General features: G+C 48.7%; 8 non-coding genes and 4 pseudogenes across 8 annotated transcripts; all 12 read right to left on the reverse strand.

Annotated features, from left to right (window-relative positions):
• Nucleotides 1–267: 267 nt before the first annotated feature.
• Nucleotides 268–449, reverse strand: LOC141185799 (U2 spliceosomal RNA). Its single transcript, XR_012260413.1, has one exon. It is a non-coding gene; the product is annotated as a U2 spliceosomal RNA (small nuclear RNA).
• A 524-nt stretch (nucleotides 450–973) lies between these two features.
• LOC141186134 (U2 spliceosomal RNA) lies at nucleotides 974–1,089 on the reverse strand (annotated as a pseudogene).
• Nucleotides 1,090–2,216: 1,127 nt separating this feature from the next.
• On the reverse strand, nucleotides 2,217–2,407 carry LOC141189633 (U2 spliceosomal RNA). The gene has a single exon (XR_012263685.1). It is a non-coding gene; the product is annotated as a U2 spliceosomal RNA (small nuclear RNA).
• A 1,121-nt stretch (nucleotides 2,408–3,528) lies between these two features.
• Nucleotides 3,529–3,719, reverse strand: LOC141189635 (U2 spliceosomal RNA). Its single transcript, XR_012263686.1, has one exon. It is a non-coding gene; the product is annotated as a U2 spliceosomal RNA (small nuclear RNA).
• A 1,120-nt stretch (nucleotides 3,720–4,839) lies between these two features.
• Nucleotides 4,840–5,030, reverse strand: LOC141189637 (U2 spliceosomal RNA). Its single transcript, XR_012263688.1, has one exon. It is a non-coding gene; the product is annotated as a U2 spliceosomal RNA (small nuclear RNA).
• Nucleotides 5,031–6,153: 1,123 nt separating this feature from the next.
• Nucleotides 6,154–6,344, reverse strand: LOC141189638 (U2 spliceosomal RNA). Its single transcript, XR_012263689.1, has one exon. It is a non-coding gene; the product is annotated as a U2 spliceosomal RNA (small nuclear RNA).
• Nucleotides 6,345–7,460: 1,116 nt separating this feature from the next.
• On the reverse strand, nucleotides 7,461–7,651 carry LOC141189639 (U2 spliceosomal RNA). Its single transcript, XR_012263690.1, has one exon. It is a non-coding gene; the product is annotated as a U2 spliceosomal RNA (small nuclear RNA).
• A 1,123-nt stretch (nucleotides 7,652–8,774) lies between these two features.
• LOC141185689 (U2 spliceosomal RNA) lies at nucleotides 8,775–8,967 on the reverse strand. The gene has a single exon (XR_012260324.1). It is a non-coding gene; the product is annotated as a U2 spliceosomal RNA (small nuclear RNA).
• A 5,559-nt stretch (nucleotides 8,968–14,526) lies between these two features.
• LOC141186041 (U2 spliceosomal RNA) lies at nucleotides 14,527–14,606 on the reverse strand (annotated as a pseudogene).
• Nucleotides 14,607–15,724: 1,118 nt separating this feature from the next.
• LOC141185902 (U2 spliceosomal RNA) lies at nucleotides 15,725–15,909 on the reverse strand. Its single transcript, XR_012260494.1, has one exon. It is a non-coding gene; the product is annotated as a U2 spliceosomal RNA (small nuclear RNA).
• Nucleotides 15,910–16,699: 790 nt separating this feature from the next.
• LOC141186316 (U2 spliceosomal RNA) lies at nucleotides 16,700–16,791 on the reverse strand (annotated as a pseudogene).
• Nucleotides 16,792–17,919: 1,128 nt separating this feature from the next.
• LOC141186035 (U2 spliceosomal RNA) lies at nucleotides 17,920–18,017 on the reverse strand (annotated as a pseudogene).
• Between the last annotated feature and the right edge of the window lie 1,764 nt (nucleotides 18,018–19,781).

The following is a 19,781-nucleotide window of genomic DNA, read 5'->3' on the forward strand; positions in this document are numbered from 1 at the left end:
ATATGTCTGTTTATCCAAAAGGAAGTATAGAGGGAGAGCTAGATAGATAGCATTGCATTACATTACATTACATGGCAATGCAATGCACAGTTGCTGAAGTTGAACCAAAATGAGCTTGTCATCTGGCTTCTGCAACTTTTAACATGAAAAATCCAATGAGGAGAAGAAAAGCAAAGCCAAAGAGTCCATCCCAAAATCCGACAAACAAGCAAAATGAACAAAAAGCATTGAATTCAATTCTTTCTGATTTTAGAAACTGCATTAAAGAAGGGGTGCACCGGTATTGGAGATACTGCAATACCAGGTCAATGCGTGGAGTGGACAGAGCAAGCTCTTTTTCCATCTCCCTGTTCTAAAAATCCATTTAATATATGGTCCCCAGATAGGGGACGTATCAGATATTAAACTGATAAGAACAGATTTTTTGATTGAAGCTGCATCCAAGGCACTGAAAAATGTGACCGAAGTCACACCAAAACAGCGCACGAGGCGAGGATTCATGTGGACCCTTCCCGGAGGAGAGGGTCCCCAATAAACCATCCCCATCCCTCCGAGCCAGAAGGCCACAGCGAGGGTCAGGGATCTCCGATGCTCTCCCTAGCCGAAGCCGGAGAAGAGCCGTTTTCGTGCTCCCAGCTTCCATCTAGGCTGCCACCCTAGTGGAGCTGGAGCCTGTGTTGGTTTCTCAGCCCAAAGCTGACCGGACCTCCGACCGGGTTTATAAAAATTCCCCTTCCTAGCCCGGAGGCCAGGAATAGGGGGGGTTGCTCAGAAAGTATGATTGGCAAAGGTGCGGCGTGCTACGAAGCCAAGTCTTTCTGGGGTTCCCAGTCCCAGTAAGCTTGGACTCCCACCAGGGCGCCTACTCCTGGGGCACATTGCTCCAAAGCCCTCACACTTACCCAGCCTAGTGACTTCGATCCTGGAGGGCCATGTTTTCCATCAGATAACTCTATGAGCCACCTGGCGTACTAACAAGTGCACCAAACCAGTGTGTAATATGCATCAATTTACTAGGGCAGCCCAAGGACAAAACTGCCTTTTCAAAAGATACTACACTTGATCTTAGCCAAAAGGCCGAGAAGCGATAACCAGAATTGGTTTCCGACTACGGTGCCACCCAAGGATTCTGAAAAGTCCATTTGTGGAGATGGCCACCTGGACTCCCGTTAAGAAGACATGCTGTCAACCTCTAGATCCCTCACATGCCTGCACTTTTCGGCTTGCTGCTGCTGCAATCCACGCGTTTTAGATCTGCATAACTCCACCTCTTTTAGCACAGTACCCTCAACCCCCGGCTGTTCCCACCCGCCTCAACACCGTTGGAAGGGAGGAGAACCAATTAAGGCGGGGGGGGGGGGGGGGGTGGAACGAGCAGCTGTCTACCCTTAGCAGGAGGGTTGCTGATTAATTACCTCTCCTGCTGCTGCTGCTGCTGGCTGTCCAGCAGCAGACTGAAGGTTGCTGCTTCTGTGCGCAGGTATATAAAGGCTCAGAGCCTATTATGACACGCGCAGCCAGCGTTCCATTGCCACATTCCGTCTACTGCAGGCGGGATACCTGGATGGCTGAATGTCACTGAGAAGCTCACAGAGACCGCCATAAGCAACAGTTTAAAAGAATGCCACAGACTAATCAACCAAACTTTTTGGGTTGGTTTCTCTTTTATAGTCTGCAGGCATTAAATGAAAGAAGTCAGTGTTCCAGCAGAGGGAGACAACGTTTCAGAAAAGGCATTGTAGCAAACCAAAAAAGAAATTTTAAGCGCAGCAGAGTAACCAGCTCACATACCTGTTAGCTCAGGTGAGTTTAAAAGGCTGCTGTTGATAACAAGGGCATTTGCTAAATAGATGGTGTGTGTGCAACAATATACTGAAAGGTCAATTATATTGTGCAGCTTATCTCACCACCTGTAGTTATTTAGGTGAAAGCTCCAAAATGCTTGCCTAATATGTCTGTTTATCCAAAAGGAAGTATAGAGGGAGAGCTAGATAGATAGCATTGCATTACATTACATTACATGGCAATGCAATGCACAGTTGCTGAAGTTGAACCAAAATGAGCTTGTCATCTGGCTTCTGCAACTTTTAACATGAAAAATCCAATGAGGAGAAGAAAAGCAAAGCCAAAGAGTCCATCCCAAAATCCGACAAACAAGCAAAATGAACAAAAAGCATTGAATTCAATTCTTTCTGATTTTAGAAACTGCATTAAAGAAGGGGTGCACCGGTCCTGGAGATACTGCAATACCAGGTCAATGCGTGGAGTGGACAGAGCAAGCTCTTTTTCCATCTCCCTGTTCTAAAAATCCATTTAATATATGGTCCCCAGATAGGGGACGTATCAGATATTAAACTGATAAGAACAGATACTACACTTGATCTTAGCCAAAAGGCCGAGAAGCGATAACCAGAATTGGTTTCCGACTACGGTGCCACCCAAGGATTCTGAAAAGTCCATTTGTGGAGATGGCCACCTGGACTCCCGTTAAGAAGACATGCTGTCAACCTCTAGATCCCTCACATGCCTGCACTTTTCGGCTTGCTGCTGCTGCAATCCACGCGTTTTAGATCTGCATAACTCCACCTCTTTTAGCACAGTACCCTCAACCCCCGGCTGTTCCCACCCGCCTCAACACCGTTGGAAGGGAGGAGAACCAATTAAGGCGGGGGGGGGGTTGGAACGAGCAGCTGTCTACCCTTAGCAGGAGGGTTGCTGATTAATTACCTCTCCTGCTGCTGCTGCTGCTGGCTGTCCAGCAGCAGACTGAAGGTGGCTGCTGCTGTGCGCAGGTATATAAAGGCTCAGAGCCTATTATGACACGCGCAGCCAGCGTTCCATTGCCACATTCCGTCTACTGCAGGCGGGATACCTGGATGGCTGAATGTCACTGAGAAGCTCACAGAGACCGCCATCAGCAACAGTTTAAAAGAATGCCACAGACTAATCAACCAAACTTTTTGGGTTGGTTTCTCTTTTATAGTCTGCAGGCATTAAATGAAAGAAGTCAGTGTTCCAGCAGAGGGAGACAACGTTTCAGAAAAGGCATTGTAGCAAACCAAAAAAGAAATTTTAAGCGCAGCAGAGTAACCAGCTCACATACCTGTTAGCTCAGGTGAGTTTAAAAGGCTGCTGTTGATAACAAGGGCATTTGCTAAATAGATGGTGTGTGTGCAACAATATACTGAAAGGTCAATTATATTGTGCAGCTTATCTCACCACCTGTAGTTATTTAGGTGAAAGCTCCAAAATGCTTGCCTAATATGTCTGTTTATCCAAAAGGAAGTATAGAGGGAGAGCTAGATAGATAGCATTGCATTACATTACATTACATGGCAATGCAATGCACAGTTGCTGAAGTTGAACCAAAATGAGCTTGTCATCTGGCTTCTGCAACTTTTAACATGAAAAATCCAATGAGGAGAAGAAAAGCAAAGCCAAAGAGTCCATCCCAAAATCCGACAAACAAGCAAAATGAACAAAAAGCATTGAATTCAATTCTTTCTGATTTTAGAAACTGCATTAAAGAAGGGGTGCACCGGTCCTGGAGATACTGCAATACCAGGTCAATGCGTGGAGTGGACAGAGCAAGCTCTTTTTCCATCTCCCTGTTCTAAAAATCCATTTAATATATGGTCCCCAGATAGGGGACGTATCAGATATTAAACTGATAAGAACAGATACTACACTTGATCTTAGCCAAAAGGCCGAGAAGCGATAACCAGAATTGGTTTCCGACTACGGTGCCACCCAAGGATTCTGAAAAGTCCATTTGTGGAGATGGCCACCTGGACTCCCGTTAAGAAGACATGCTGTCAACCTCTAGATCCCTCACATGCCTGCACTTTTCGGCTTGCTGCTGCTGCAATCCACGCGTTTTAGATCTGCATAACTCCACCTCTTTTAGCACAGTACCCTCAACCCCCGGCTGTTCCCACCCGCCTCAACACCGTTGGAAGGGAGGAGAACCAATTAAGGCGGGGGGGGGGTGGAACGAGCAGCTGTCTACCCTTAGCAGGAGGGTTGCTGATTAATTACCTCTCCTGCTGCTGCTGCTGCTGGCTTTCCAGCAGCAGACTGAAGGTGGCTGCTGCTGTGCGCAGGTATATAAAAGCTCAGAGCCTATTATGACACGCGCAGCCAGCGTTCCATTGCCACATTCCGTCTACTGCAGGCGGGATACCTGGATGGCTGAATGTCACTGAGAAGCTCACAGAGACCGCCATAAGCAACAGTTTAAAAGAATGCCACAGACTAATCAACCAAACTTTTTGGGTTGGTTTCTCTTTTATAGTCTGCAGGCATTAAATGAAAGAAGTCAGTGTTCCAGCAGAGGGAGACAACGTTTCAGAAAAGGCATTGTAGCAAACCAAAAAAGAAATTTTAAGCGCAGCAGAGTAACCAGCTCACATACCTGTTAGCTCAGGTGAGTTTAAAAGGCTGCTGTTGATAACAAGGGCATTTGCTAAATAGATGGTGTGTGTGCAACAATATACTGAAAGGTCAATTATATTGTGCAGCTTATCTCACCACCTGTAGTTATTTAGGTGAAAGCTCCAAAATGCTTGCCTAATATGTCTGTTTATCCAAAAGGAAGTATAGAGGGAGAGCTAGATAGATAGCATTGCATTACATTACATTACATGGCAATGCAATGCACAGTTGCTGAAGTTGAACCAAAATGAGCTTGTCATCTGGCTTCTGCAACTTTTAACATGAAAAATCCAATGAGGAGAAGAAAAGCAAAGCCAAAGAGTCCATCCCAAAATCCGACAAACAAGCAAAATGAACAAAAATCATTGAATTCAATTCTTTCTGATTTTAGAAACTGCATTAAAGAAGGGGTGCACCGGTCCTGGAGATACTGCAATACCAGGTCAATGCGTGGAGTGGACAGAGCAAGCTCTTTTTCCATCTCCCTGTTCTAAAAATCCATTTAATATATGGTCCCCAGATAGGGGACGTATCAGATATTAAACTGATAAGAACAGATACTACACTTGATCTTAGCCAAAAGGCCGAGAAGCGATAACCAGAATTGGTTTCCGACTACGGTGCCACCCAAGGATTCTGAAAAGTCCATTTGTGGAGATGGCCACCTGGACTCCCGTTAAGAAGACATGCTGTCAACCTCTAGATCCCTCACATGCCTGCACTTTTCGGCTTGCTGCTGCTGCAATCCACGCGTTTTAGATCTGCATAACTCCACCTCTTTTAGCACAGTACCCTCAACCCCCGGCTGTTCCCACCCGCCTCAACACCGTTGGAAGGGAGGAGAACCAATTAAGGCGGGGGGGGGGTGGAACGAGCAGCTGTCTACCCTTAGCAGGAGGGTTGCTGATTAATTACCTCTCCTGCTGCTGCTGCTGCTGCTGGCTGTCCAGCAGCAGACTGAAGGTGGCTGCTGCTGTGCGCATGTATATAAAGGCTCAGAGCCTATTATGACACGCGCAGCCAGCGTTCCATTGCCACATTCCGTCTACTGCAGGCGGGATACCTGGATGGCTGAATGTCACTGAGAAGCTCACAGAGACCGCCATAAGCAACAGTTTAAAAGAATGCCACAGACTAATCAACCAAACTTTTTGGGTTGGTTTCTCTTTTATAGTCTGCAGGCATTAAATGAAAGAAGTCAGTGTTCCAGCAGAGGGAGACAACGTTTCAGAAAAGGCATTGTAGCAAACCAAAAAAGAAATTTTAAGCGCAGCAGAGTAACCAGCTCACATACCTGTTAGCTCAGGTGAGTTTAAAAGGCTGCTGTTGATAACAAGGGCATTTGCTAAATAGATGGTGTGTGTGCAACAATATACTGAAAGGTCAATTATATTGTGCAGCTTATCTCACCACCTGTAGTTATTTAGGTGAAAGCTCCAAAATGCTTGCCTAATATGTCTGTTTATCCAAAAGGAAGTATAGAGGGAGAGCTAGATAGATAGCATTGTATTACATTACATTACATGGCAATGCAATGCACAGTTGCTGAAGTTGAACCAAAATGAGCTTGTCATCTGGCTTCTGCAACTTTTAACATGAAAAATCCAATGAGGAGAAGAAAAGCAAAGCCAAAGAGTCCATCCCAAAATCCGACAAACAAGCAAAATGAACAAAAAGCATTGAATTCAATTCTTTCTGATTTTAGAAACTGCATTAAAGAAGGGGTGCACCGGTCCTGGAGATACTGCAATACCAGGTCAATGCGTGGAGTGGACAGAGCAAGCTCTTTTTCCATCTCCCTGTTCTAAAAATCCATTTAATATATGGTCCCCAGATAGGGGACGTATCAGATATTAAACTGATAAGAACAGATACTACACTTGATCTTAGCCAAAAGGCCGAGAAGCGATAACCAGAATTGGTTTCCGACTACGGTGCCACCCAAGGATTCTGAAAAGTCCATTTGTGGAGATGGCCACCTGGACTCCCGTTAAGAAGACATGCTGTCAACCTCTAGATCCCTCACATGCCTGCACTTTTCGGCTTGCTGCTGCAATCCACGCGTTTTAGATCTGCATAACTCCACCTCTTTTAGCACAGTACCCTCAACCCCCGGCTGTTCCCACCCGCCTCAACACCGTTGGAAGGGAGGAGAACCAATTAAGGCGGGGGGGGGTGGAACGAGCAGCTGTCTACCCTTAGCAGGAGGGTTGCTGATTAATTACCTCTCCTGCTGCTGCTGCTGCTGGCTGTCCAGCAGCAGACTGAAGGTGGCTGCTGCTGTGCGCAGGTATATAAAGGCTCAGAGCCTATTATGACACGCGCAGCCAGCGTTCCATTGCCACATTCCGTCTACTGCAGGCGGGATACCTGGATGGCTGAATGTCACTGAGAAGCTCACAGAGACCGCCATAAGCAACAGTTTAAAAGAATGCCACAGACTAATCAACCAAACTTTTTGGGTTGGTTTCTCTTTTATAGTCTGCAGGCATTAAATGAAAGAAGTCAGTGTTCCAGCAGAGGGAGACAACGTTTCAGAAAAGGCATTGTAGCAAACCAAAAAAGAAATTTTAAGCGCAGCAGAGTAACCAGCTCACATACCTGTTAGCTCAGGTGAGTTTAAAAGGCTGCTGTTGATAACAAGGGCATTTGCTAAATAGATGGTGTGTGTGCAACAATATACTGAAAGGTCAATTATATTGTGCAGCTTATCTCACCACCTGTAGTTATTTAGGTGAAAGCTCCAAAATGCTTGCCTAATATGTCTGTTTATCCAAAAGGAAGTATAGAGGGAGAGCTAGATAGATAGCATTGCATTACATTACATTACATGGCAATGCAATGCACAGTTGCTGAAGTTGAACCAAAATGAGCTTGTCATCTGGCTTCTGCAACTTTTAACATGAAAAATCCAATGAGGAGAAGAAAAGCAAAGCCAAAGAGTCCATCCCAAAATCCGACAAACAAGCAAAATGAACAAAAAGCATTGAATTCAATTCTTTCTGATTTTAGAAACTGCATTAAAGAAGGGGTGCACCGGTCCTGGAGATACTGCAATACCAGGTCAATGCGTGGAGTGGACAGAGCAAGCTCTTTTTCCATCTCCCTGTTCTAAAAATCCATTTAATATATGGTCCCCAGATAGGGGACGTATCAGATATTAAACTGATAAGAACAGATACTACACTTGATCTTAGCCAAAAGGCCGAGAAGCGATAACCAGAATTGGTTTCCGACTACGGTGCCACCCAAGGATTCTGAAAAGTCCATTTGTGGAGATGGCCACCTGGACTCCCGTTAAGAAGACATGCTGTCAACCTCTAGATCCCTCACATGCCTGCACTTTTCGGCTTGCTGCTGCTGCAATCCACGCGTTTTAGATCTGCATAACTCCACCTCTTTTAGCACAGTACCCTCAACCCCCGGCTGTTTCCACCCGCCTCAACACCGTTGGAAGGGAGGAGAACCAATTAAGGCGGGGGGGGGGGGGTGGAACGAGCAGCTGTCTACCCTTAGCAGGAGGGTTGCTGATTAATTACCTCTCCCGCTGCTGCTGCTGCTGGCTGTCCAGCAGCAGACTGAAGGTGGCTGCTGCTGTGCGCAGGTATATAAAGGCTCAGAGCCTGTTATGACACGCGCAGCCAGCGTTCCATTGCCACATTCCGTCTACTGCAGGCGGGATACCTGGATGGCTGAATGTCACTGAGAAGCTCACAGAGACCGCCATAAGCAACAGTTTAAAAGAATGCCACAGACTAATCAACCAAACTGTTTGGGTTGGTTTCTCTTTTATAGTCTGCAGGCATTAAATGAAAGAAGTCAGTGTTCCAGCAGAGGGAGACAACGTTTCAGAAAAGGCATTGTAGCAAACCAAAAAAGAAATTTTAAGCGCAGCAGAGTAACCAGCTCACATACCTGTTAGCTCAGGTGAGTTTAAAAGGCTGCTGTTGATAACAAGGGCATTTGCTAAATAGATGGTGTGTGTGCAACAATATACTGAAAGGTCAATTATATTGTGCAGCTTATCTCACCACCTGTAGTTATTTAGGTGAAAGCTCCAAAATGCTTGCCTAATATGTCTGTTTATCCAAAAGGAAGTATAGAGGGAGAGCTAGATAGATAGCATTGCATTACATTACATTACATGGCAATGCAATGCACAGTTGCTGAAGTTGAACCAAAATGAGCTTGTCATCTGGCTTCTGCAACTTTTAACATGAAAAATCCAATGAGGAGAAGAAAAGCAAAGCCAAAGAGTCCATCCCAAAATCCGACAAACAAGCAAAATGAACAAAAAGCATTGAATTCAATTCTTTCTGATTTTAGAAACTGCATTAAAGAAGGGGTGCACCGGTCCTGGAGATACTGCAATACCAGGTCAATGCGTGGAGTGGACAGAGCAAGCTCTTTTTCCATCTCCCTGTTCTAAAAATCCATTTAATATATGGTCCCCAGATAGGGGACGTATCAGATATTAAACTGATAAGAACAGATTTTTTGATTGAATATATCTTTTATTAGCACAAAAAATAAGTTAACAGACAGTGTACAGTGCCGCAGCCCAGTACACACAGAATTCTACATCATATTTACATAGCATGAGGATACGACGCACTAACTAGACACATCACACCCCTATGCTACACAAAACACTCAATCTGAAAGAAAAAGCATGTCAATCAATACAGTACGACGAACCGTGATAAGGGATGGGGATTGGGAAAAAGGGGATGGGGAGGGGAAAATCACAGGCCCGAAGCTTTATTGAAAGACAAGACACATAAGGGGAGAGGGGGAGGAGGGGTTTAGTCCTCGTCCTCGTCCTCCGGACCGTCCATGATGGAATAGTCTCTGAGCAGGCTGTGGATCAGCCTGCGGCAGTCCTGGATGGACATCCTCTCCCTCCTCAAGATGAGCCGGTTCCTGGCGACCCAAACGGCATCCTTGAAGCAGTTCATAAGGCGCCAAGCCTCCTGGATGGCTCCGACGGTATGAACCCCAGGGAAGAGTCCGTAAAGCACAGAATGGTGCGATAGGCTCGCCCTGGGGACAGAGTTCCTCAGGTCGTCCTCAAGTGCAGTCAATAGGCGCTGTGCAAATCCGCAGTCCCAAAAAGTGTGCAAAGATGTTTCCTCCACGAAGGGGCACCTTGGGCAGTACCGGGTCTTGCACAGGTTCCGGGCATGCATGAATGACCGGACGGGCAGTCCGCCCTGAATCGCCATCCACGACAAGTCCTTGTGCCCGTTGGTCAGCCTGTCAGACGACACATTTGTCCACACAGTCTCCAGCGTGTCCTGGTGAAGTCCTGTGATGTTCTCCACGTCATCCTTGGCTCTGATTAGCTTGTGGATAGTTTTGGGCTTCCACAAGTCGGGCTTGAGTCCCTCCAGTTGATGCTCCCCCACAAATCGAACGACGTCTCCGTAGAACCATGGCGTCGTCCAGTTGTAGGGGAAGGAGCTGTCCCACTTGTCCCAGCCGAGTCGCCTCCAAAGAGGAAGCAGGAAGAAGCGAGACATGGACCTGCCCGCTTAGCCATTCTTGACTTGCAAAGTCCGGCGGACACAATCACACACAAAAGAGGATCGCAGGAGGGTGGGGATATCTGGAACGCCCTTCCCACCCTTGCGAGGCTCCTTGTACATGACGGCCCGCCTGACTCTGTCCATCTTGGATCCCCAGACAAAGTGAAACACTGTCCTGGTAATGGCCCTGCACACAGTGACGTGTGGGGGCCAGGCCTGCGCCGTGTACTGCAAGACGGGCAGGACCTCATTACGCAGGACGAGTGCCTTACCCTCACAAGTGAGGTGTCTGAGGCTCCAGAGTCCGATCCGTTGCTTCACCTTGGCCAAGCGTTCTTGCCTGGACTTGAGGGCCGCTCCTTCCTTCCCGAACCAGACTCCCAGCACCTTGAGGAAATCCGGTTGAATGTTGAAGGGGAAGGGGGCGGAGGAGGCCGGCTGCCAATCCCCGAAGAGCATGGCTTCCGACTTCCTGCAGTTGACTTTGGCCCCTGAAGCCCGGCCGAACCTCTCACACGTCTGGACGAGGGCGTCGACTGAACCACGATCAGCGCAGAAGACGGTGACGTCGTCCATGTAGAGCGAGCACTTGACCTCGTGTCGTCCCGGACCCGGTGCGGTGATCCCTCTGATCTCTCCATTCTGCCAGATAGCCTCTGCGAAGAGTTCTATAACACAAACAAAAAGAAGAGGTGATAGAGGGCAGCCTTGTCTGACCCCAGAGAGGACAGGGAAGGGGTCAGTCTTCCAGCCGTTCACCAACACCGAGCTGTGGATATCAAAATACATCAGACGGACATACGAACAAAACATGTTACCCAAACCTAACCGGTGCAGAGCTCGGCCCATGAACTCGTGGGAAACCCGGTCGAAGGCCTTCTCCTGATCCAAGGAGACCAGGGCCGCGTGTGCGCGGCGGACCTTGATGTACTCGACCGTGTCCCGCACGAGAGCGAGGCTGTCTGCGATGCGACGTCCAGGGATGCCGCAGGTCTGGTCCGGGTGGATGATCCGTCCGATGACCGTCTTAAGTCGTGTCGCCATCGTCTTGGCCAGGATCTTGTAGTCCACGTTGAGCAGAGTGATGGGACGCCAATTCCTCAGGTCGCACCTCTCTCCCTTCCGCTTGTACAGGATCGTGACCATTCCTTCCCTCAAAGATGGAGGCATTCTACCCTCCACCACCATCTCCTCGTACAGGTCCAACAGGTCCGGACAGATGAGGTCTCCCAGCGCTACATAGAGCTCCGCTGGAAGACCATCACTGCCCGGGGTCCTGCCGGTCCTAAAGGATTTAGCGGCAGAGAGCAATTCGCCCACCATCAGAGGTTTGTCCAAGGCTGCCGTGCCTGCAGGATCAAGATGGTTAGTGATACCTGACAGGAACTTATCAGCAGCGTCGGGGTCGGTAGTCTTGTGGGAGTAGAGTTCGCTGTAGAAGTCGCTGACGACCCTCATCACGTCCTCCTTCCCACGTCGCATGTTTCCGCTCTCGTCTCGCAGCTCGTTCAGGGGCGTGTGACCGGCATGAAGTTTCCTGAAAAAGAATGAGTTACATTTCTCACCCTTCTCCAGATTCTCCACTTTGGAACGGAAGATGATTCGCTTGGACTCCTCCTCAAAGTGCCTTTTCAGGCTCTTCTTGGTCTCCTCCAGCTCCTCCCTCACGTCCCAGCCGCAGTGAAGAAGGTCCTGCAGCGACCGCAGCTCGCGCTGCAGCCCTCTGAAGTCCCTCCTCTTCTCACACTCCTGTTGTCGACCCTTGGCCTGAAAGAAACAGCGAAACTCAAGTTTAACATATTCCCACCAATCAGAGACTGTTTGGAAGCTACCCTTGTAGGACTGCCACATTGCGTAGGCTGCTCTCAGCTCCTCCACGACTTCATCCTGAGCCAGCAGAGCACAATTCAGCTTCCAGGAGCCGGGGCCGGACGGAAAACCGTCGCCGAGGACACCTTGTAAGTGAATGGCTCTGTGGTCGGAGAAGAAGCAGGAGACCATCGAGTGCCTACTCTGCCTGACTGCCCGAGAGGTGAACACAAAGTCAATCCTGGAGCGGAGTGAGCCATCGGGTCGGCTCCACGAATAGTTCGTGGAGCCTCTCCCCATGGAGCCCACCACGTCCTGAAGAGAGGCCTCGGTTACCATCTCGATGAGCAGCTTGGACGTGATGTCCAACTTGGCAGATGTGCCAGAACTACGACCGTCCTCCTCGATGGGGCAGTTGAAATCCCCGGCCATCACTAAGGTCCTGGTGGTGGCAAGCTGAAGCCGCAGGGTCTGGAAAAGCTCCAAACGCTCATTCTTCAGTGGGGACGCATACACGTTGATGAACCTGACAGGTTCCCCCGCCCAGTTGCCATCTACAACAAGAGCCCTGCCGCAGATGAGCTCCTGGACGGACTCAAGCGTGAATGCGCCCCCCCTGATCAGAATTGCGACCCCCGCAGACTTGCAGTCACCCCCACCGGACCAGTAGGATGGACCGTGGGACCACTCCCTGGCCAGATGTTTGAAGGACCTAGAGGAGGGAAGGGAACATTCCTGCAACATATAAACATCACACAACTGGGAAGTAAGGAAGGCATAAATAGTCTGACGTCTGAACTTGTCCTTGATGCTCCTGACATTAATGGAAAATAAGTTAATATTAGCCATCATGTAGGGAAAAAAGAAAAAGTTAGCGCAGGCAATACACCTTAGTTACCACTCCGGTCGGGTGGTCCCTCGTCGGTGTTGACTGCTGGTGACGGGATCACCAGCAGGCCCTCTTCCTCCATCTGGTCAAGCAGCGCGGCCTCAATCTCGGCGACCATCAGTTCCTCCTCTTCTGGCTCGGCCACCAGGGTCTCAACCATGTGCTCCATCTCTTCTGGCTCAGGGAGGGTATCCTCCTTTTCGCCTACGAAATCCAGAATCTTCTTTTTGGAGGATTCAGTAGCAGGGCTGTCCTCCACCTTCCTCTTTCCCCGGGTTGGAACTGGGGAGACAAGAAGGGGAAAATCCTCCTCGGAATAGATAGCGGCGGGTGGAGGAAAGGTTAATTCCACCGCTACCATGGTCTGGGGAGGGAGAGTGGCTGCCGGGGCAGGGGAAAGGACACCTGCTGAGGAGTAGGGGAAGGAGGAAGAGGAAGTGGAATCCTCAGCAGGGGTGGCCGGGGTGGGGGGGGATTGGACGGGGGTGGCAGGGGGAGGGATCGAGAGAGGGGTGACAGAACTCTTACCCTCCTTTGACTTTTTCTTCTGCTTCGGAGCTGCTGGGACCGTCGCTGGGGCTTTGGCCACCGACTCCTTGACCGCTTTGGCCTTGGTCGTCTCGGCCTTGGCCGCTGGGGCCTTGGTCGTCGCGTCCTTGACCTTCACAGGCCTGGTCGTCGGGGCCTTGTCCTCCGTAGCTGGGGTCGTCGCAACCACCGATGCCCAGGATCTCTCACGCCTGGGGCAATCCTTGTACAGATGAGCCGCCAGCCCACACAGGTTGCAGGACGTCTTCTTCGGGCAGTCCTTCGAGCTGTGTCCCGTCACTCGACAAATCCTGCAGGCATCCTCCTTGCAGTCCTTCATCTCGTGGCCGTTCTTGCCGCATCTCCTGCAGTTCCGCGGCATGTCCGGGTAATAGATGAGGCCGTAGGAGTTGCCCAGGGAGAATGTCGGGGGCAGGTGCCGAAGTCCGTCTGAGTACGCCAGGTCCCTGTGAAGTCTAACGGTCACCGACCACTTACCTGTCCAGAAGCCGAGTCCATTCAGGATGTGAGAGGGTTCCTTCACAACCAAACAGAAGCGTCTCAGGAAGGTACAGATGTCTTGGCCTGGGGTGTGCGGGTTGCGCATGGAGACCGTGATCCTCCTTTCATCCCTCTGGATAGGGCAGCTACCTGTAAAGGCAGAGAAAGAATTATCCGGTCCTTTTGCGCTTACCATTTCCCAGAACCTCCTGCAGGTGTTCACAGTGGCGAAGGTGACGAAGAAGATCCCCGTCAAGGTCTGGATGCTGAGGGTGTCCGACCTGGAGAAGCCTCGATCCAGCAGCATCTTCTGGCAGAACACGTCCGAGGACATGTCCGGCACCCTCCCATCCACTTCCTTCAGCTTCAGGGCCACCGTCTGCCGCATCCATGGCTCCAGGGCTGGAGCTTCGTGGCGGGGCTTCTGGGGTCCCTTCTGCTGGCCAGTCGTGGAGGCAGAGTCCTTGGGGTCAGAATCGGCTCCTGGCTGGGCCCTCCTGGCTGTCCCCAGCTCCAGGCTCTTCTTTTCGGCCTTCCTCGCAGCGCTTGCCATGGCTTTCCTCCTGCAGTTACTTCTTGGAGCTGGATCTGGAACTCTTCCCGGAATGGGTGGAGCTATGCAGATTCTTCTCCCGTCGTGTTCTGGACAAATTCCCCGAAAGGTCTTTGTCTCGATGATTTTCTTCCTCGAAGATTCCACAGGACAGCCCGATTCTTCTCCGAGTCTTCGTCTTCTTCTGGATTCTTTAGAACTTCTTCCTCCCACCGATATCCGCCTTCGTTCTCTGATGTCAGCTGGGCTCCGAAGCTCTTCTCCTTCCGAGTTCGATCGCTCTCATCAAGTGTAGATCGTAGCTCTTGTGTTCTTAAAAGAACAGATACTACACTTGATCTTAGCCAAAAGGCCGAGAAGCGATAACCAGAATTGGTTTCCGACTACGGTGCCACCCAAGGATTCTGAAAAGTCCATTTGTGGAGATGGCCACCTGGACTCCCGTTAAGAAGACATGCTGTCAACCTCTAGATCCCTCACATGCCTGCACTTTTCGGCTTGCTGCTGCTGCAATCCACGCGTTTTAGATCTGCATAACTCCACCTCTTTTAGCACAGTACCCTCAACCCCCGGCTGTTCCCACCCGCCTCAACACCGTTGGAAGGGAGGAGAACCAATTAAGGCGGGGGGGGGGGTGGAACGAGCAGCTGTCTACCCTTAGCAGGAGGGTTGCTGATTAATTACCTCTCCTGCTGCTGCTGCTGGCTGTCCAGCAGCAGACTGAAGGTGGCTGCTGCTGTGCGCAGGTATATAAAGGCTCAGAGCCTATTATGACACGCGCAGCCAGCGTTCCATTGCCACATTCCGTCTACTGCAGGCGGGATACCTGGATGGCTGAATGTCACTGAGAAGCTCACAGAGACCGCCATAAGCAACAGTTTAAAAGAATGCCACAGACTAATCAACCAAACTTTTTGGGTTGGTTTCTCTTTTATAGTCTGCAGGCATTAAATGAAAGAAGTCAGTGTTCCAGCAGAGGGAGACAACGTTTCAGAAAAGGCATTGTAGCAAACCAAAAAAGAAATTTTAAGCGCAGCAGAGTAACCAGCTCACATACCTGTTAGCTCAGGTGAGTTTAAAAGGCTGCTGTTGATAACAAGGGCATTTGCTAAATAGATGGTGTGTGTGCAACAATATACTGAAAGGTCAATTATATTGTGCAGCTTATCTCACCACCTGTAGTTATTTAGGTGAAAGCTCCAAAATGCTTGCCTAATATGTCTGTTTATCCAAAAGGAAGTATAGAGGGAGAGCTAGATAGATAGCATTGCATTACATTACATTACATGGCAATGCAATGCACAGTTGCTGAACTTGAACCAAAATGAGCTTGTCATCTGGCTTCTGCAACTTTTAACATGAAAAATCCAATGAGGAGAAGAAAAGCAAAGCCAAAGAGTCCATCCCAAAATCCGACAAACAAGCAAAATGAACAAAAAGCATTGAATTCAATTCTTTCTGATTTTAGAAACTGCATTAAAGAAGGGGTGCACCGGTCCTGGAGATACTGCAATACCAGGTCAATGCGTGGAGTGGACAAAGCAAGCTCTTTTTCCATCTCCCTGTTCTAAAAATCCATTTAATATATGGTCCCCAGATAGGGGACGTATCAGATATTAAACTGATAAGAACAGATTTTTTTTTTTTTATCGAAAGCCCGAATTCGTCTACAAAACCCGAGTGCGCTTAAAAAAGTGACAAATGCCACAAAAAAAGTGCACTAGGATGCTGGTCTTCTTGAAACCCTCTCCAAAAGGAGAAGGGTCCCCCAAACCATTCCCCGTCCCTCCGAGCCAAAAGGCCACAGCGAGGAACAGGGACAAAAAGCCACCTCCAGCCGAAGCCAGAGGCGACCCAATCTTACCCCCAGCACCTGCCCGAGTTCTCACCCGAGCAAGGCACTGGGAGCCAAAGACTGTGCTCCCCTCCCGGAAGAGGGGAGCCAACAACGCTCTCCTCCCGAAAGAGGAGAGCCAGGGGGGTTCAGGGGGGAGCGTAACCTGATGGCCACACACTCCCCCCCTAGACCTGCCAAGAGAGGAACCCGTAAGGGAACCGCATCCCGACAAAATCCTAGTAGGACGTGACACACGTGAATAAGTGGACACACAGTGACAAAGAAATTAAATAAATATTGAAGGTTTCACAGTATAATACTGCCCGGACCTTCGACCGGGAATTGAAAAATTCCCCATCCTAAGACCAGAAGGCCCGGAATAAGGGTGTGTGCAAAAAAAAGAAAATTTGAAGTGATTGTGCAAATGTGCCATAAACTCAAGTGGGGTTCCCAATCCCAGTGAGTTAAGGCACCCCAGGGTCACCACTCCTGGGGCACTTCACACTTCGGGCTTTCGATCTTCCCCGGCCCAATGGCGTCGATTCTGGGGGGCCATGCTTTCCACCAGATGACTATATTAGCCACCTGGCGTACTAACAAGCGCCTAAACCCCAGTGTGCATAATGTATCAATCTACTAGGGCGGCCAACATCCAAAACCGCCTTTTCGAAAGATACTACACTTGATCTTAGCCAAAAGGCTGAGAAGCGATAACCAGAATTGGTTTCCGACTACGGTGCCACCCAAGGATTCTGAAAAGTCCATTTGTGGAGATGGCCACCTGGACTCCCGTTAAGAAGACATGCTGTCAACCTCTAGATCCCTCACATGCCTGCACTTTTCGGCTTGCTGCTGCTGCAATCCACGCGTTTTAGATCTGCATAACTCCACCTCTTTTAGCACAGTACCCTCAACCCCCGGCTGTTCCCACCCGCCTCAACACCGTTGGAAGGGAGGAGAACCAATTAAGGCGGGGGGGGGGGTGGAACGAGCAGCTGTCTACCCTTAGCAGGAGGGTTGCTGATTAATTACCTCTCCTGCTGCTGCTGCTGCTGGCTGTCCAGCAGCAGACTGAAGGTGGCTGCTGCTGTGCGCAGGTATATAAAGGCTCAGAGCCTATTATGACACGCGCAGCCAGCGTTCCATTGCCACATTCCGTCTACTGCAGGCGGGATACCTGGATGGCTGAATGTCACTGAGAAGCTCACAGAGACCGCCATAAGCAACAGTTTAAAAGAATGCCACAGACTAATCAACCAAACTTTTTGGGTTGGTTTCTCTTTTATAGTCTGCAGGCATTAAATGAAAGAAGTCAGTGTTCCAGCAGAGGGAGACAACGTTTCAGAAAAGGCATTGTAGCAAACCAAAAAAGAAATTTTAAGCGCAGCAGAGTAACCAGCTCACATACCTGTTAGCTCAGGTGAGTTTAAAAGGCTGCTGTTGATAACAAGGGCATTTGCTAAATAGATGGTGTGTGTGCAACAATATACTGAAAGGTCAATTATATTGTGCAGCTTATCTCACCACCTGTAGTTATTTAGGTGAAAGCTCCAAAATGCTTGCCTAATATGTCTGTTTATCCAAAAGGAAGTATAGAGGGAGAGCTAGATAGATAGCATTGCATTACATTACATTACATGGCAATGCAATGCACAGTTGCTGAAGTTGAACCAAAATGAGCTTGTCATCTGGCTTCTGCAACTTTTAACATGAAAAATCCAATGAGGAGAAGAAAAGCAAAGCCAAAGAGTCCATCCCAAAATCCGACAAACAAGCAAAATGAACAAAAAGCATTGAATTCAATTCTTTCTGATTTTAGAAACTGCATTAAAGAAGGGGTGCACCGGTCCTGGAGATACTGCAATACCAGGTCAATGCGTGGAGTGGACAGAGCAAGCTCTTTTTCCATCTCCCTGTTCTAAAAATCCATTTAATATATGGTCCCCAGATAGGGGACGTATCAGATATAGTGTTGAGCCACCCCCGTAGTGTTCGGGTTCGGTTCGGTTCGTCGAACACCGGGATGTTCGAGGAACTGTTCGTCGAACTGTTCGTCGAACACCTTAGAACACCGTCGAACACCGTTAAAACCAATGGCAGGCAAACAAAAACACATAGAAACACATAGAAAACACCTGCAAAGGTGTCCAAAAGCTAACAAACTGCTCAGAAGACACTCTCTTTAAAAAAGCCGGCCGGCAAATTCAGCAGCGGCATACACCGGTACCCGACAATTTAGACAAGAAGGAATAGAGCATCACACATAGATTAGATAGATAGAAACATGTCAGTCACACATATAAGAAGCACAGTGACAGTGTTGGTTACTGCACTTGTCATTTAGTGTAAAGGATTTATTAAAAAAAATATTAGTGTTTTCATGCACCGTCTCTTTAAAAAAGCCGGCCGGCAATTCAGCATCTGTACCCGACAATTTAGAACAGAAAGAATAGAGCTTCACACATAGATTAGATAGATAGAAACATGTCAGTCACATATATAATAAGTACAGTGATAGTGTTGCTTACTGTACTTGTCATTTAGTGTAAAGGATTTATTTAAAAAAATAATAGTGTTTTCATGCACAGTCTCTTTAAAAAAGCCGGCCGGCAATTCAGCAGCGGTACCCGACAATTTATAACAGACAGAATAGAGCTTCACACATAGATTAGATAGATAGAAACATGTCAGTCACATATATATGAAGTACAGTGATAGTGTTGGTTACTGTACTTGTCATTTAGTATTAAAATAAAGGATTTATTATTAAAAAAATTGGCGTGGGGTTCCCCTTAATTTTAGGCTCTAGCGGAGGTTAAGCAGACGGCTGGGGCAGATGTTTGAAGCCTGGGAAGGGGGTAATACCCACGGAGCTTCCCAGGCTACTAATATCAGCCCCCAGCTGAATACATAGCCTTTACTAGCTATTAAAATGGGGGACCCCCCCAAAAAAATGACGTGGGGTCCCCCCTAATTTAATAGCTAGCAAAGGCTAGGCAGACAGCTGGGGGCTGATATTAATAGCCCAGGAAGGGAGCCATGAATATTGGCCCCCTCCCAGGCTAGAAACACCAGCCGTCAGCCGCCCCAGAAATGGCGCATTCATAGGATGCGCCAATTCTGGCACTTAGCCTCGCTCTTCCACGCTGCCCTGGTGCGGTGGCAGGGGGTAATAGGGTTGGGGTTGATGTCAGCTTATAATGCCAGCTGACATCAAGCCCAGGTTAGTAATGTAGAGGCGTCTATAAGACACCGCCATTACTAACCCCATAGTCAAAGTTAAAAAAAACACAAACACCCAGAATAAAGTCCTTTAATTGAAATAAAGACACAATCCTTTATTGTTCTAAATTAAACCATACTTACCATCACGCCCATTCCAGCTGAAGCCAACGATCTCCTGCAATAAAAGAAAAATAATAAAGCAACCTCATCCTTACGTTTCCATGGTTCCCACGACAGCTTCAGCTCTGCTACATCGAGATGACAGGCTGGACCGCAGCAGAACGCTGCCATCCAGCCTGTCATCCCGCAGACACTGAGAAGCGCAGGCTTGTTTGCGCTGCTCAGCGTCTCTCTGTGACGACATCCAGAAGAGCCGAGTTCATGTCCAATTAACTCGGCTCACCTCATGCACGTCACTGACAGCGTGGGAAAATTCTCACGCTGAAGCGCTGATTGCAGGAGAATTTTCCCACGCTG

This window comes from Phyllobates terribilis, unplaced genomic scaffold (genome assembly GCF_046119375.1).
Source record: "Phyllobates terribilis strain yellow unplaced genomic scaffold, ASM4611937v1 Scaffold_40__1_contigs__length_11209783, whole genome shotgun sequence".
NCBI lineage: Eukaryota > Metazoa > Chordata > Amphibia > Anura > Dendrobatidae > Phyllobates > Phyllobates terribilis.